This window comes from Schistocerca serialis, chromosome 4, assembly GCF_023864345.2.
Source record: "Schistocerca serialis cubense isolate TAMUIC-IGC-003099 chromosome 4, iqSchSeri2.2, whole genome shotgun sequence".
Lineage (NCBI taxonomy): Eukaryota > Metazoa > Arthropoda > Insecta > Orthoptera > Acrididae > Schistocerca > Schistocerca serialis.
Window position 1 is genome coordinate 343,840,162 of NC_064641.1, and position 13,276 is coordinate 343,853,437.

General features: G+C 41.5%; 1 protein-coding gene and 1 non-coding gene across 4 annotated transcripts in view; both read left to right on the forward strand.

Moving 5' to 3' along the window:
* LOC126474143 (luciferin sulfotransferase-like) overlaps positions 1–13,276 on the forward strand; it is a 757,275-nt gene that overhangs the window by 525,729 nt on the left and 218,270 nt on the right. The window lies entirely within an intron of this gene.
* Positions 3,678–3,751, forward strand: Trnat-ugu (transfer RNA threonine (anticodon UGU)). The gene has a single exon. It is a non-coding gene; the product is annotated as a tRNA-Thr (tRNA).

The following is a 13,276-nucleotide window of genomic DNA, read 5'->3' on the forward strand; positions in this document are numbered from 1 at the left end:
ACTACATTCCATTATCCTTGTTGTGCTTTTGTTGATGTTCATCTTATGTCAATTCCGTTCAAGTACTCTTCCAAGTCTTTTGATTCCTTTCATCTGAATACCTCAAAGTTTTTATCTCTTACTCCTTTCCTTTGGTTTCTTTTAATATTTGGTCAACTTTTAGATCAAATAACAACGGAGCTGGCTGCAACCATGTTTCGCCTCCCTCTCTATCACTGCTTCACTTTCATGCCCTTTGACTCTTATAACCGCCGTCTTATTTGTGTAAAAGTTATAAACAACTTTTTGCTCCCAGTATTTTACCCCTGTTGCCTTCAGAATTTCAGAGTATGTATTCCAGTCAACAATGTCAACAGCTTTCTCTAATCTACAAATGTTGTAAACATAGGTTTACTTTTCTTCAGTCTATCTTGTAAAATAAGTCGTAGGTTCTACATTAACTCGCATTTTTCTACATTGATTTCACCGAGCTCAACTTCTACCAATTTTTCCGTTCTTCTACAAATAATTCCAGTCAGTATACTGCAGCCACCAATTATTAAACTTATGGTTCGGTAACGGTCACATCTGTCAGCACCTGCTTTCTTTGGAAATGGAATTATTACATTCTTATTGAAGTCTGAGAGCATTTCGCCCGTCTCAAAAATTTGCAGACCTAGTGGAATAGCGTCATGGTTGGCTCTTACAAGGATATCAGTAGTTCTGGTAGAATGTAGACGACTCCGGTGGCCTTGTTACGACTTAGGTCTTTCAGTGCCCTATTAAATTCTTCTCACAGTATCATATCTCCCGTCTCATCTTCATCTACTTCCTCATACATTTCTATAATATTGTCTTCAAGTTCGTTTTATTTCTGTAGCGCCTCTATACGTTCCTTGAGCGTTTCAGTTTTCCCTTCTTTGCTTACTACTTGTGTTCCATCTCTGAGCTATTGGTATTCATTCAGCTGTTTCTCTTTCCTCCGAAGGGCTCCTAAATTTTCCTACAGGCGCGTGTCTGTCTTTGCCCTGGTTTTCCTGGCTTCTACAGCTTCATTTGCTCCATTTTAATATCCTCTCGTTTCATCAGTTAAATTCAATATCTTCCTTGATATCGAAGGCTTTTTACTGGACCTTGTGTTTCTACGTATTTCATCCAGTGTTGCCTTCACTATTTCTTCTCTCAAAGCTGCCCACTGGTCTTCTACTGAATTCATTTCCCCTGTTTCAGTAAATTTTTGCCAACTGCTCTCTCTGAAACTCAACAACCTCTGATTCTTTCAATTTAACCACGTCCCATCTCCTTAATTTTCTACCTATTTGCAGTTTCTTCAGTTTCAGTCTACAGTTCATAACCAATTCAGGCTGTTTTAGTTTTATTTCTAGACCATGCCCTCGTAGACATATTATAGAATCAGGTATATCTTCTGAAGAAGGTTCAATTACTTTGCACGTCAACAACATGTTAAGTTATTTGAGATACGTTCAGAAAATTTTACGGTCTATGCAATTAAAGCAGTAAGATCTGGAGGTCTGTGACGGCACTCCCTGCTCAGCTACCGCGGTTACGTGAACAACATAAACTGCTGACATCAGCGTATTAAGATACATTGAGTACAGTTACTTGAAAGAGGTGGACAAAACAAGAAACTACATCGCAGATGAGACCTGGAGGGCCCTGATACGTCAGCAACACGTTAATATAACCGAGACAAAATGACAAAAAGCTGAATGAAATAAGCGGGTGTGACATACCTATGTTAGAAGTATATTGTATAAGTCAATAAATTACGTGATACCAACAAATTCCAAACTGTAAGTCTATGTTACACCGCCAATTGTTCGGACTATATCAGTGAGGACATGAAAGAACATTTAATCATTTCCAACACATCTGCAGGAATATGGGACTGGATAAAAGGTGGCTATGTTGTTGTCTTCAGTCCGAAGACTTGCTTGAGACTGGTCTTTCTTGTGGAAGTCTCATCATCTATGCGTAACTGCAACCTACACCCTTCTGAAAATGCTTACTTTACTCAATCGTTGGTCCCCTTCTACAATTTACAACCTCCCCTCCTCTCCTCACCAATTCCTCCCATTACCAAACTGGCGATTCCTTCACGCCAAAATGTATGCTATATACCGAGCTCCTATTCACCTTATTTTTTTCTCCCCATTATAGTTCACTACGCTGTCATTAGTCATTCAATGTAATCTGCAGCATCACGTTTCAAAAGCTGCTACACTCTTCATTAAAATGAAACCTCACCAGTTTGACCGAGAAAGGTGGCGCAGTGGTTAGTACAATGGACCCGCATTTGGGAGGACCGTGGTTTAAAATCGTGTCAGGCCATCCAGATTTAGGTTTCCGTGATTTCCCTAAAGCGTTCCAGGCTAATGCCGGAACGGTTCATTCGAAAGGTCACGTCTGATTTTACTTCCAGATCCATTACACAGTCAAAGACTGTGCTCCGTCTCTAATGACCTTGGTGTCGACGGGACCTGAAACCCTAATCTTCCTTCCTCTCTTTTTCAGCAGTTTGCGTAGACAAGGAATGATACTCGCGATTAAAGTGTGTACAACTTTTTCTGTGTTCAAGCCACTTCTTTAAACATGACGCGCCTAACGCACCAAGACGAGTTAACTCGTGGATATCGCCACAAAAACCTTCAAAGCCATATTTGCAATAAAAGTTACCAGGAACATCATATACAGTTTAGTGATGCAGTGCCTATAACTTTAACAAAATTAATGGTGAACGAATACTTGCACTTCGGGTTAAAGATCTTCACTACAAGGTGTACCAATCAAGCATGCACATTTCCCTCGTTTAGCTATGAAATACACCATGCACTGCACCTTGCCCTAAATTTCAATGAAAGAGCTGTCTCATGGAATACTTGGTCATGTAGGGTGTTAATATCACAGCATGTTCGGATTTTCAGAGGCTTTGTCGCTACGGTAGCCTCTTTCGTATTCAGATTCCATGCATGATGGCACTTGAATTCCGCTGTTATGTCCACGTTCTCGGTAACGGCCACGGTCACCGTGTTTCACAGAAGGAACCTTTTACCTCCCATTTATGGTGAAATACCCTATCGCTGTAGTAGATCCTAATAACATTACCGTAACTTTAGCTATAACAGATACAGGACAAGCTGTGAGCATGCTGTTAGTGCAGGAGAAACACAGCATTACAAATAGGATCTTTCTTTGCACTGAAAGAAATGTAGGTTGCACACACTGTCGTTTCTGTCTATCAACGAAAGTTCTGCACTACCCTTCGTTTAGTTATAAATTAAAGGGGCGTCTGCAATCGAAAATATGTAGCAGTGATAATCACCAATGGTAGATTCAACCTTTGGGAAAAACACGATTTGCGTCAGCCAACATAGTACTACAATCAATAACTACAAAATGTTTACTAAGATGGTATCTGTTCTTTCGGACATGTCCGAAAGAACGGATACCATCTTAGTATATCTATAGTTAAGGCTCACCGGCCACTTGACCATCTTCTTCTTCTGTGCCAATGCACAAACAGAGCCCGAACTCTTACGGAAATCGGCAACGCGCCGCGAGTAATGAGTATAATGGGCGGGGGCACTACGAATGTAGTGCGGGAAAATACGTTGAGAATGTGGGTTTTGCGGGAGGCGTGCCAGAGATAAATCCCTGTAGTCGCGCTATCCTCTGTGTCCTCGGTGGCTCAGATGGATAGAGCGTCTGCCATGTAAGCAGGAGACCCCGGGTTCGAGTCCCGGTCGGGGCACACATTTTCATCTCTCCCCGTTGACGTATGTCAACGCTTGTAAGCAGCCCGGGTGTTCATTTAATTGTAACTACAAAATGTTCTCAAGACATTCAGTAAATTTAGGGAAGAACAGCAGGCAGTACCACAGGGAAAGTATACCTTTGCAGCTAAGCTTATTGTGTTTGTCGTTGTCTCAGTCTCCCTGCGTAGCACAGTGGTAACGTGTTTGCTTACCATGCAGCCCGCCTGTGTTCGACACCAGCCAGGTTGGAGATTTTCCCCCCCTCGTACACTGGATGTTGTGTTGTCCTTACCATCTTTAGCTCATTATCACCGACACCCGTGTCGCCCAATGTGGCGTCATGTGAAATAAAACTCGCAATCCGGTGGCCGGATATCCCCGCATGGGGTCTCTCGGCCATTTCATTTTTTCTTGTTTTCTTTTTCAGATTTACAACGTCCACCATCAAGAGAATATGTCCGTTTCCTTCGTTATCATTTATAACCTACCTGTGCTAATATGCCTCCGGTAGCTGCGTGTCGTCGAATCCGACTAAAAGGTGGTTGTCTAAAGTATGCTGTTTTAAATGATATGGTTCACACCAGATTGACAGTTCAGACAGTCTAATTGCAGTTTGATACTGAATAATCGGTTTATGCCCAGATTGTGTCTCATCTATCATAATTTACGCACAGATAATGTCTAGCTATAAACTAAACCGGTTGATGTCGTATAACGCGATCTTTCGAATGCAGTAACCTGACATGGAAGTGCCACAAAATTTTACGTATGGCAAACGGGTAATTAACACAGTCACTATTTAAATCCTTAAACCACTGTCCTTGAAATCTACTAGTCAAATCAAACTGAAAACGATGTGCACAGTAAGCACAATTTCGAAATAACACAGTTCACAGTGTGATACCATTGTTTCAGTACTAAATTATGGAGATTGGTACAGTCCATGATACTAATTACACATTCCCTGTTCAATTAATCTTTTACAACAGTCACTGAATTTTCAAATAATATCCCAGACACGAAATTTCAGATGAATTGCGATACTTTTTTCCAACTTGTAAATTAATGCTATCTCGCCTTTGGTACATTTTTGGACATGTATCTTATCATTCCATAACCTTGCACAGAGGAACTTCTTTCATAAGATCGCAATAACTGTAGCTAAAGTTAGCTATTGTTGTTCGCTATATTTTTATAAGTCACAATTAAAGATAGTCTAACAAGCGTGAGATTGGTTCCGATCTACTGTACCTTCCTACCACAGCTGCGCAAAGACGCTGTGTGAGAATTTGCGTTGAAGGTAGTAAGACACCAGCTCACCAGGCAGAGTTCAGAAGACTGCAGCAGTACGGACAGTGACGTAATCAGACAATGATCTCAATGTCAGTTCCACTACACTCCCTGTAAACGCAACGTTATCACTAACAGAAATTATTGTACGGGTTCAGGCGCAACTATATGTTAGCAAAAAAATGAATATCTCAGATTTTCGTTATTAAGGTTTATTTTTTACTTTATAACATATCAATCATAATTGTAATACGTACATGATGTTACAATATTGATATTGGTTGTTCACAACTGTGAAACGAAATTCCTACCTATTCTAAGGTTCTTTAATAGTAAGATGGTTGATGACCATGCCTGGGGGCCAATAAAACACGAAAATTAAATACGTTGGGGGCCAGAGATATCAATTAAGCTAAAATGCGCAATTAAAATACCCAAAAGTGAATTGGGTCTCAGTAGGGTATGTAAATATCACTGCCAATACAATTGCTTAAATAAAACATTTCAATAACTTCAGATTATAAAGCACTTCTTTAGTGGATGATCAATCATTTTCGTTGGATCGGGTATATCGCGTGTTTTCCTTCCAATTAAGCTCGACAAACGTGAATATGATTAAGTACAGGTCATGTTTGAATGTACCGCAAAAAAGGAGAGACGGAGACCACCGCAGTTCTCAGTGTCAACTGAATATCACTTGCTGCCGTAGCGCGAGCGTGCGTGTTTACCTTTCGTTGGCGGCGGCAGTGGCTGGTGTCGGCGGGAGCTGTGAACCTGAGAATCTATTCTAAATCTCTCTCGACTGTTAAACACGTCTGATACATTTCCTACGTCTTCTCCTACTGGAAAGACGTTGTACACACACTTGGTAAATTAGGATTACTCATGAAAAAGCTGAGTGAAATCACGCTCGTTGCCTAAATTGATGCTCTAAATAAGCTCCGGATGACATAGGATACTATCAAAAAATTGTAACACCGTATGGAAAGACACCGCTGCATATGATCCTTTGACTATTGAGTAAACAATAATAAGTTAATTTTACAACAGAATTATCTTTCAGAAGCACGTTTGGTTTATGGTATTTGAGACGTCGCTCCATTCGAGTGTGTGTGAACGTCTCGATACGCAGGTTAGGGCTGCAGCAAAATGAAGTTGGACAAAGCTGAAAAGACGTATGTGGATGGCGATGAAATGTTTCTCAAAGAGCTTGATGATATCGCAGTGTAGAATGGTGAATTGTACTTGTTGTCAGTCACACATTCTCCGTCTCAAAACGTAATATGTGTAGAGTATTGAAATTTCCGCCTTTCATCTTGAAAGGCGCATATAAGATGAACATCAACCAAAGCAAAACGAGGATAATGGAATGTAGTCAAATTAAGTCGGGTGATGCCGAGGGAATTAGATTAGGAAATGAGACACTTAAAGTAGTAAAGGAGTTTTGCTATTTGAGGAGCAAAATAACTGATGATGGTCGAAGTAGAGGGGATATAAAATGTTGACTGGCAATGGCAAGGAAAGCGTTTCTGAACAACAGAAATTTGTTAACATCGAGTATAGATTTAAGTGTCAGGAAGTCGTTTCTAAAAGTATTTGTATGGAGTGTAGCCATGTATGGAAGTGAAACATGGACGATAAATAGTTTTGACAAGAAGAGAATAGAAGCTTTTGAAATGCGGTGCTACAGAAGAATGCTGAACATTAGATGGGTAGATCACATAATTAATGAGGAGGTATTGAATAGAATTGAGGAGAAGAGGAGTTTGTGGCACAACTTGACAAGAAGAAGGGACCGGTTGGTAGGACATGTTCTGAGGCATCAGGGGATCACAAATTTAGCATTGGAGGGCAGCGTGGAGGGTAAAAATCTTAGAGGGAGACCAAGAGACGAATACACTAAGCAGATTCAGAAGGATGTAGGTTGCAGTAAGTACTGGGAGATGAAGAAGGTTGCATAGGATAGAGTAGCATGGAAAGCTGCGTCAAACCAGTCTCAGGACTGAAGACCACAACAACAGCAATGAAATTTCGGGACTACATACTGTTGGTGACATATTTAAATGATTAGCATTGTAAGCGCGGGGGGGGGGGGGGGGGGGGAAGCCATCGAAAATGTGAAGTACTGGTATTTTAATAATCAGTGGAAGCCTCGGAATGTTGAAGACAAGCATCAGACGTGCATGCATTGTGTTGTACAGGTGCTGGATGTCAGTTTGTGGGATGGAGTTCCATGCCCGACGCTACTGGTCAGTTAATATAGAAACGGTTATTGCTGTCTGTGAATGACGCTGGAGTTGACGTCCGTTTATGTTCTACACGTGCTCGACTGGGGACAGATCTGGTGATCGGGCAGGCCAGGGCAACTTGTAGACACGCTGAAAAGCATGTTTGTCTACAACAACAGTATGTGGGCGAAGGTTGTCCTCTGGGAAAACAGCCCCTTGAAAGCTGCTTATGAATGACAGCACGACAGGCTAATCACCAGACTGAGCTACAGTCAGGGTGCGAGGGATAACCACGAGAGTGCTCCTGCTGCCATACGGAATCACATCCCAGACCATAACTCCACGTGTAGGTCCAGGGTTTCTAGCATGCAGTCAGGTTGGTTGCAGGTCCTTAGCTGGCCCTCTCCTAACCAACGCACGGCCATCTCTGGCACTGAGGCGGAACCAGCTCTCACCAGAAAACACAGTAGATACGCAGCCTGCCCTCCAGTAATCTCTCGTTTCTCACCACTGGAGTCGCAAATGGTGGCGGTTTGGGGTCAGTGGAATGTACGCAACAGGGCGTCTGGCTCTGAGATGTCTGTGAAGTAACCGATCTGTAACAGTTCGCTGTGCCAGTGTGGTGCCAACTGCTGCTCAAACTACAGACTCAGAAACGTGTGTCAGAGCCCCACATCAGACACGATGGTCTTCCCTCTCGGTAGTACCTCGTGGCCGTCCGGAGAGCAGTCTTCTAGCGACTGTACATTCTCGTGACAGCAGCTGCCAGCAATGACGTACAGTAGCTACATTCTCGTCAAGTCCTACTGCAATATTGCAGAAGGAATGTTCAGCATCTCGAAGTCCTATTACAGGATCACGTTAAAACTCAGTAAGGTGTTGATAATGACGTCTTCGTCGGCTTAAAGGCTTTCTTGACGAACATGGACTCACCACGTCCAGTCACAAAGGTAACTAACGCTCATGTCCGTTACAGCATATGTTTAAAGCAAACATGATTTTTACCCTCATAGTGCCGCAACTGGCGCCATTTTATGCGACTGATGTGAAATCTGAACAGGCATCATCTTTTAGATGTAGAAACGCGCCTACCAGCTTTCGTTTATGTCACACAGTACCTTCCTAGTGTTGAAATTTTTTCCGTCATTGAATTAAAGACATTTTTACTTAAATAGTTTTTCTCTTTAGCTGGTATATATAATTATAGTTTGGTATCTTCAAGGACAGACACAATATTCATTAGGCAATAATTACAACAATCATCGCTTCGTGTCTCCTATACGTTTCTGAAGAAGAATCCCCGTCTCCTAGATTGTGGAAACGAAATCAAACAATCTTCTAGAGAGCAGTTGATTTTCGTACATATTACTTTGATTTCTGCTGTATTTGAAACAATGTCTGCATGGGTGAAGTACCCTGCACTGCAGCGATCTGCACTGTTGACCCAGCTGTCCGCAGATGAGTAGTGGGCTTGACGTCTGCCGCTGCGACGACTCAGCCAAGTTTCAGCGAACACAGCAGAGACTTTGCAAGAGTCAACAACTTTAGAACAAGCAGAACAACTTTCACGTAGTTAGGTACTTGTGAGAGCACACAAACTCCCCATAAAACCCGGAACTCTACGCTAATCTACGTGGTAAGATCTATTTATCTCGAATTCACAACGGCGAGGTAATTAATGTGCTAGTACGTAATATAAAGATTTGGGCAAGTCGAATAACATTTAACGATTCGTTGCTTTGTTGATGCTGTATTAGTAATCTAAGGAATTAATGTTTAAGTAGGGTTCTAATTTGCTGCCTTAACCTTACGATTTATGTCTTTCATGAACAATGTCAGGGCTTACGCAAACTTACCGTCGATATTTTTTCAATTTGAGAAAGTGGTCTACCTTGCAGTGACCAGCCTTGAAGGATACGTAAACAGTAACACGCAAGAGCTCTTCACGTGAAGGTCAGAGGCCAACAGTTCACGGAGGTAACCGTGCTACGTAAAATTCTACCGCCAAATCGCTACGGTGGCCAACAAAAAACCAAAAACGCACAAAATGTGAGAGTCAAATGGGGGGGGAACCGCGGCCTCCGTAAACACGTGCTGAAATGTTTCTCCAACGGATGCTTCACGCGGTGTTCCTCATTTATTTCGAAATTCGTTGGTGACGTCTATAACACAAAGGAATACAGACTTTGCACCGCGAATTCGCGAAATTTGACCTCAAAAACGTTGCAGCACTGTGTTTTACCTTCGGCTGGAAACTATAGGCAGTTTTAACATACGTATAACATACGGTTCTGTAGTGATAGACAGCGTGTCCGATTGGGCGCAGTTAACGTTGTGTCAGTTTCAGAGAGAACTTTGTTGCCTTCGAAATTACCCACCAATGTTGCTGTCTCGTAAACCGAATGTGACTTAAAGTATTAGTCGAGGTTTCAAATGTGGTGTTAGTTTGTATTTTTGTAATGCATAGTGTGCCTGGAACATTAATTTGGTAATCAAACACGTATTATTCTTATTATTTCTTTCCTTTCTATGACGTTATGTCTGGTTACAAATGGAAAGTGACGCGGACCTTGATCAAGCGTGACTTCCTTTCAACTGTACGGTATATGTTACATTGCATTTAGAAACTTTCGGGTAACTGAACTTCTATCAATAATTACAGATTTCTGTAGTTGTATATATGCGTTTGGATGTAGCCGTATTGCGTTGATGTACTGGTGGGTATTGTGTGGTATGACTCCTGTAGTTGTTAGTATAATTAGTATAATGTCAACATTATCCTGATGCCACATGTGCTTGACTTCCTCAGCCAAACTGGATGTATTTTTCAATTTTTTCTCAAGTTTTTTCTGTATATTTGTTGTATTGGGTATGGATATTTCGATTAGTTGTGTTAATTTCTTCTTTTTACTGGTGAGTATGATGTCAGGTTTGTTATGTGGTGTTGTTTTATCTGTTATAATGGTTCTGTTCCAGTATAATTTGTATTCATCATTCTCCAGTACATTTTGTGGTGCATACTTGTATGTGGGAACGTGTTGTTTTATTAGTTTATGTTGTATGGCAAGTTGTTGTATTATTTTTGCTACATTGTCATGTCTTCTGGTGTATTCTGTATTTGCTAGTATTGTACATCCGCTTGTGATGTGATCTACTGTTTCTATTTGTTGTTTGCAAAGTCTGCATTTATCTGTTGTCGTATTGGGATCTTTAATAATATGCATGCTGTAATATCTGGTGTTTATTGTTTGATCCTGTATTGCAATCATCAATGCTTCCGTCTCCCTGTATATATTGCCTTTTCTTAGCCATGTGTTGGATGCGTCTTGATCGGTGTGTGGCTGTGTTAGATGATACGGGTGCTTGCCATTTAGTGTTTCCTTTTTCCAATTTACTTTCTTTGTATCTGTTGATGTTATGTGATCTAAAGGGTTGTAGAAGTGGTTATGAAATTGCAATGGTGAAGCCGATGTATTTATATGAGTGATTGCTTTGTGTATTTTGCTAGTTTCTGCTCGTTCTATAAAGAATTTTCTTTAATTGTCTACCTGTCCATAATGTAGGGTTTTTATGTCGATAGATCCCCTTCCTCCTTCGTTTCTGCTTAATGTGAATCTTTCTGTTGCTGAATTATGTGATGTATTATATATTTGTGGCATTGTGATCGTGTAAGTGTATTATTATTATTATTATTATTATTATTATCAATATTATTATCAGGCGTTTAACATTAATTGCTGGGTACATCTACATTTACATCTACATTGCAACTCCACAATCTACCTTACGGCCTGTGGCGTAGGATACCCCGTATCACTACTACGCATCTCCTTTTACTGCTCCACTAGCAAAGAGAAAGAGGGAAAAGCGACTGTCTACATGCGTTCGTGTGAGCGCTAATTTTCTCGTATCTTATCTTCGTCGTCATTACGCGCAATGTGTGCTGGAAACAACAGAGTCGTTCTGCAGTCAGCTTAAAATGCCTGTTCTCTAAATAGTGTTCCTCGAAAATAACGTCGCCTTCCCTCCAGGGACTTCCATTTGAGTTCCCGAAGCATCTCTGTAATACTTGCATGTAGGCTGAACCTACAGTAACAAATCTAGCGGTCCGCCTCTAAATTGCTTAGCCACGTAGGCAGATAGCGTTCAGAGCAGGAAAGAAAACCAACGGGGATTCGGTATGTGTGCCAGGCTGCCTCATCAGAGATGTGGTCGCGGTCTTGCCTGCGGCTGTCGAGTATGCTAAGTGCTGTTCACTGCAAGTTTTGGCTCACATCGGCACCAACGACGCCTGATGCATGGTTTCTTAGGCCAGCCTTAGTTGAAACAGGCGGCTAGCGGAACTGGTGAAAGCTGTGGGGTGTAAGCAAAGCTCGCAGTTTGCAGCACTGTTCCTAGAGTTGATACAGGTCTTTTGGTCTGCCACTTTTTCTTTCCAAGTATATACAAAGTAGAAACATTCACGTGCACAGAATAAATGAAAGACAATGATTTTTATCAAATTAAATTTGAAAAAAAAATTTATTCATGCTCTTTGGAATATACAATATTTTTGGTCTTTCTGTCTTCTGTGTTCAGCTGTTCCCTCGTGATCATGCAACATGCAACTGGACATGTGAAAAGCTACTTGCTGATGGCTTTGCCTATGCTCACATATGTCGCATAATTTCACGTGTACGCTGCTGTCCAAAATTTAAGCAACAAACCGCTGATTCCCCATCCTTTTTTTTTTTTTTTTTTTTTTTTTTTTTTTTTTTTTTAAATTCTTTATTCAATACATTACATTATACATGATAACCCACTACCTAACTACATTAGTGGGTCCTAGTATGATACAAATTAGATGCAGCAATGTTATTCTACACTTCAGGTAATATTATTATTATTATTATTTCTATTATTTACTCTAATTTTTTACCGCTATAGGGCTCTAAGCATTAATCTACGGGGAACTACATGCTACCTGCAGCGTTACAAGTTGTGCCAGAGCTACTATAAACCTACTAGTTGTTAGCCAAGGCCCACTGAGCTAATCCCAGTGGGCGTGCCCCTGGCACTGGGCTGGCTCTTGACTTGGTGTCGCTGCAGAGTATATTAAGGTGTTATCCTATCTTCTACTTCTAACTTAATTTAACTAAGTGTCAAAATCGGTGTGCGTCATAGTCCGGTATTTATGTACACCCCTCCCTCCTAGTCCAGGGCAAGGCGGATTCCAGCCGTGAGGCGGCTGGCCAGTCCCTGCCCGGCGGTACAGTAAGGGTGCACTAGTCAACGTCGGTGTGAGTTTTGTCTTTAATGGTGGTGGTTGTCCCTTAAAAAGTTCTTAAGTATCTTTTTGGATATTTCATCTGTAAGTTTATTTAAGATGTCAAAGGTGATTTCACGCCTTAACAAGTGGTACGTGTCGTTATTTGGTAGCTGTTGTCTTAGCTCTTGGGCTACATCATCGAAGAGGTGGCACTCATACACCACATGTTCTGGGGTGCCCTGCACTGCACCACAGTCACACGCTGGTGTAGCCTGCTTCCCAAACCTACATAGGTATGTTGGATATGGTCCATGTCCAGTAAGAAAGTGCAGCATTCCTCTCGTTGGCGTAAAAAATGTGAGTTTTATTCTTTCTTCTATGTCCGGTAGCAGCTCATAGGTTCTACGACCTGTATCTTCATTATTCCACTGATCTTGCCATAGTTCTAACCCTCTCTTTTTAATGGTGTACTTGTCCCCCGCATAAACCCCAAGTATTTCCCTGATTTTGTCCCTGTTCTCCTTTTGTACCCAGTACCAGGCAGCCTGTTCACGTATTTTTATATCTAATGGACAGATTCCCATTAACACTAACAGTGCTCCCCCCGGTGTTGTCCTATAGGCCCCTGCTGAACGTAGAAGCATATTCCGCTGCACTCTTCTTACGGCCATGGCAGGCATGACCCTCGTGAGTCTGTGTGGCCAGACTCCTGATCCGTATCCTATTATTGAGGTCAGGATGCTGTTGTGATATAA